This window comes from Zea mays, chromosome 10 (genome assembly GCF_902167145.1).
Source record: "Zea mays cultivar B73 chromosome 10, Zm-B73-REFERENCE-NAM-5.0, whole genome shotgun sequence".
Taxonomy (NCBI): domain Eukaryota; kingdom Viridiplantae; phylum Streptophyta; class Magnoliopsida; order Poales; family Poaceae; genus Zea; species Zea mays.
The window spans coordinates 8,405,851-8,410,894 of NC_050105.1; the positions used below are offsets into that span (position 1 = coordinate 8,405,851).

The 5,044-nt window shown below is 45.9% G+C and overlaps 1 long non-coding RNA gene across 1 annotated transcript; it reads left to right on the forward strand.

The window, feature by feature from the left end:
* Window positions 1-307: 307 nt before the first annotated feature.
* Window positions 308-1,925, forward strand: LOC109943030 (uncharacterized). Its single transcript, XR_002265632.1, has 2 exons — window positions 308-370; window positions 1,827-1,925. It is a non-coding gene; the product is annotated as an uncharacterized lncRNA (long non-coding RNA).
* The last annotated feature ends 3,119 nt before the right edge of the window (window positions 1,926-5,044 follow it).

The window sequence follows — 5,044 nt, forward strand, 5'->3', positions numbered from 1 at the left end:
TAAACTTAGCTACTTGTAAGTTATTGTTAACTAAATAATTGTGTGTTGTTGTTGTCCGTAATTTTAATGTTGTTGTCCGTAATTTTAATGAAGGTTAATATTTGTTCCATCCAGGTAGCTGAATGACTAGAGGGGCAATTAGCAGGAGCAGAAGGAGCCCACGTCGCTAATCATTTGTTAGCCTTTTTTATTCTTTGCTCTAGAAATTTGTTATCACCTTTCTTTTGCCTTAAAACTTGAATAAACCTTCTTGTAGCAATTGCTGATGCTAGAGGCTAAGCTATTTTCGAGTGTGCTATTTTTGGGTGCTTTTTCCTCCTATGATCGGCATACAGACATGCAGATGGATATTGATAATATGTCTTATGAGGTACTATCTTTTATCATATCTTATCCTGCCTGGATGTTGGAGGGGTTTTGTTACAGGATTATTTTCTTTGTGGAGGATTCTGCTCGGTGTGTGAACCTCTGTCTTCGCGCTCTCGCTTGACTGTTGATTTGACTAATTTGGTTGCTTAGATGTGGCTCTTATTAGAAACCATATGTGGATAGGCTTGCACTGTGTACACGGTGGCATTGGTAAACGTTGTGACCACACTGTGATAATGTATGGATTCCATCAATTTATTTTATTCGTCAATTGATCATGGTTGTGATCTATTTTGTTTAGATATTCTATGATTTGAATTTTCCCTCTTTTTTGTTATATTTCTTCCTTAACTATAATGATTGTGATGAAACTTTATTGTTGTGGAATTTCTCATCTATGTTACAAGATAGCTATTCACCTCCTCTGCTCACATGATACTTCTTATTCATTGCCAGCCAATTTAATTAATTGCCCTCGGTTGAATTGGTTCCTTTGCCATTTTACTTAGGAGGATAAAAGAAGACACTACCTTGGCACATGCATGTTGCCACAATGGACAAAAGAAGATTAGTGTTGTGTGAGATTTTTTTTCATTCCTTTGATCTATTGCATGCTATTTGTACCCCAATTGACAAAATAGATGAGACTCAATTCAGGAGCAAATCACCAGTCCTATTCACAATCCAATTCGCTATGGCTAAAATATCAAACTTATGCTCCTTGAGGTTTGTTTTTCCTGATCTTCCTTTAATATCTGATGACTGATGGACTGGTGAGTTCATGATGTGCTTCATGCTTTTTCTTTTATATATGGTCACTACCTCACTGGTTAGTTCATGGTCTGTTGGATGTCTAAACCTACCATATTGGTCTGATTGTGTGTGTGTGTGTGTGTATATATATATATATATATATATATATATATATATATATATATATATATATATATATATATATATATATATATATATATATATATATATATATCATTGTATTTAATGGTCACTTGGTTTTGCTTGGGTTATATATACATGTGGGGGACATCAGAACAAAAGTACGTGTTTCTGCTTTAACATGACATGACAACATTGTATGTTCAGTGTTTGTTCGGCCTATGGTAAGAATGCATTTTAACCTGTCAAGTTCACGATTCACCACAATATTCGGCCAAATGGTACACAATATTTCATGATGTAGTTTTATTTGGAGTCACTCCCTCAATTAACCAATGGATTATTTGAAGCAGTGTCTCTGTTTTGTGGAAACTTTGCTTCTTTGAAAATACCTGCAATCGATTGTCTTACTAAAGTTTAGAGTGTAATAATAAGGAAAATGAGCAACCTTGATAGAATTCATACCTTCAATCTATTTTTGCTATGGTAAGTACTCTTATGTGTCATGCCTTACTGTTCATCCATTCTCAAGTATACTCTTTGATCTTTTGATATGTGTGCAGGCCCAGAACATCTGCAATTTAGTTTTTGATAAGTCCTCCAAGATTTGGTTAGTTGCTTCATGCTTTCTCTTTTTCTCTCTTAATACTTAGCTCAATTTTGTTCATACTGGTATGTTTGATCTGTGCAATACTGCTATGTGCTATTTTATTTCAGTCTAGGAGGTTACGACAGAGTCTCATTCGATTTGCAGTGATTCAGTTTTCAGTGAAAATACTACTAAACTGAATTGTCTATTCTCCTCCTTGTTCTGGTGCTTGTTTCTAGAATCTCTATTAGCAAGGATATCTTTTGAGATTATGTTTCTGCTAACCCCAGGTTTCTTTTCAGCACCACAAATTTTCTTATTAGTCTTCTTCACTATATTCTTTTTTAGCAATGCTAGATCATCCTTCAATATAGAGCTAATGAAGCACCTAGTTTATTATTATTAAGTTTAGATGAGTGATCCATATTTTGAAACTGTTCTTGGAAAACTGCACCAATAGCCAGTCTCGTTAGGAGAAACATAGACTAAGTCTTCATAATCTTTGTTGTTCCTCTGCCTTATGTCAATTTTTTCACCCATTATCTAAAAGCAAATGTTTTATCTTGTTCCTGAGATCCTGCTTATGTTTGTTGAGGGGTCCTCCCCTTGGCTTCTTCATTTCAAGCTTGTTGAGCACATGGCCAGATGTGGCTTGCAGATCAACCACCTTAGTGTTCTTCATTGAAATCCTATCGTCCCCAGTGTCTTCATCCACCTTGCAATCATTACTCTCCATCACAGCACCATTGTTCTTCGGCAGGAGCTTTAAAACACCTCTCTATTGGAATCCTAACATTACCAGCCTATGGGGGACAGATATCCCCCAGGTCCACTGGAAGGGTAAAAGACCTCACAAGAGGCCCAAGGGCCCAATAAATCGTAAGGCCATTCCTTCGTGGGCCTGGGGAGGGACAATTAGTAAAGCAGGTTGACGTAAGGCCGGATTGGTGCAAGACCCGGACGGCCCACAGCGTTGAGCAAGCGACCACAACAAAGATCCGACTTTCCCGCGCTGGAGCCCCATGCAACGGAACCAGGCGAGGATAGGTCGGCAGAACCATAGGAAGATAGACTCAAACAGTTCACTATCTTTTAGGTGCACATTGTTATCATATCCACATGTATTGCCCCACGGTCGAATATATAAGGCCTAGGGGGCACCCCTTCAGACGGATCGATCCCATCACTCAGCCATCCACCTCAACTCTCCACGTTCTCGCTTTAGAGAGCTACCTTGTAACCCATTACACAAAGCATACTCACCAGGACGTAGGGTGTTACGCATCTCTAAGCGGCCCGAACCTGTAAACACTGTCCATTGTCCCTCGTGCATCTGGCACGAACCATTTTGCTACAGTCAGCGACACCGTCCTACTCCTAAAACACCTAGAGGGGTAACCCCGGGTGTGCGATCGGACCCAAAACACCGACAGCTGGCGTGCCAGGTAGGGGGTGTGTCGACGATCCAAGCTTGCTCAATGGTCGTCACCTTTCACAGCAAGATCACTCTCCGTCCCGGATCCGTATTCTGCTTTGGAACAATCTCGTCCATAGCAGATGAAGAGGGAACTCTACACCGCATTGCAGACCCACCGAAAAAGAAGTCTCCTCCAACAAACTCCGAAAATACCGGAGAAGCGCAACCTCCAGCTCTCCGAAAAAAGATCGCCTTCAGAAAGTCAGGGGCCGAGGGCCCGCTGACCCGGAGGACTCCACTGTCTACTTCCCCGACGAAAGAATGGACACAGGTCGCAAGGAAAAAAGAGGCCGGGAGAAAGCAAGTTGTTCTTTCCGTTCCTCCCCCCTCAAAGGAGAACGGAAAAAAGATCGTCACGACCGCCGTACCATTCTACCCCGACGTCCTCTTCATCGGGAGAGTGGAGTCGCCCCCTGTCTCCGACGACGAGCCGACCGCGCCCGGAGAAGAACCACCTCAGTGGGAATCCCGCCGACGGAGAAACCGGCGCCGAAACATTCGGCAACACCACGAGGCCGGAGAACGGGATCCGGAGCAACCTGTTTCGCGAGACGAGGTCTCGGAGATAGGAGAAACTCCGGAGGAACGCGTCTTCAGAGAACGAAGGAACTCCCGACGACGTGATCGCCGCCGAGCTCAGGAACAAGCCGAGCAAGATGCAAGGCAACGCTGGGAGAATCCACTCTTCGGGCGCAACCTGAATCCCGACTTCGCCCGAGCCATGAACACGCCGAGAGAAGTCAGAGGAGTACTAGCTCGGATAGCTGATGGACTCCCTCGGACTCCTGACGCCGAGGGCTACCGACGACTGTTCACTCAGGTGGCCAACCATCTTCTACCGCTTGCTCACCCGCCGAACGATCTACGACACGCTATCAACAGCCGTCGGGACGCGCGAAGCTCCATCAACGCTTCGCGTGAGCGACGGCATGAGAACGAGATCCGCCGCCGGGAGGAGTACGACAGGGATCACGACATCCCAGCTCGGAGCCAGGCCACCAGAACTGAGTCGGCAACGGCCTCAACTGGCGGTACTACCCGGGGACGGTCGAGGAACCACAACAACTACTCCCCTCCCCGGGACAGACATCATCCCCGACGATAGGAGGACACGTGTGGAGTGTCAGCTCTTACTCCACGCCTTAGGGCCATCCAATGGCCCCCTAACTTCAAGGTATCCAATGTCGATAAATATGAACCTAAGCAGGATCCAGGGGGCTGGCTAGCCGTCTACACCACCGCTGCTCGGGCCACCGGGGCGTCCGAAGACGTGATGACCGCGTACTTACCCATTGTCCTCGGGCAAGACGCGCTGCAATGGCTACGACATCTACCCCGACACTGCATCGACGACTGGGGCGATTTCAGGAGACGCTTCACCGCCAATTTTCAGTCCCTCTCCGACAAACCGGCGCAACCGTGGGACCTCAAATCCATCAAGCGTCGGGGGGACGAAACTCTCCGGTCATACCTCAAAAGGTTCCAGACCATGAGAAATCGCATCCCTGAGGTCACGGAGGCGCCCGTGATCAAGGACTTCTACAGAGGATCCAATGACTCGGCCTTCGTCCGAGCCATATTACAGAAGGCACCGACTACCTCCGAGGAGCTGTTCCGGGAAGCCGACCTCTACATCACCGCCGACGAGCGAGCCCAGGACCTCATCGGTGGAGCGAAGCCCGCGCCGGCAGCACCACGACGCGACGCGAACCAGC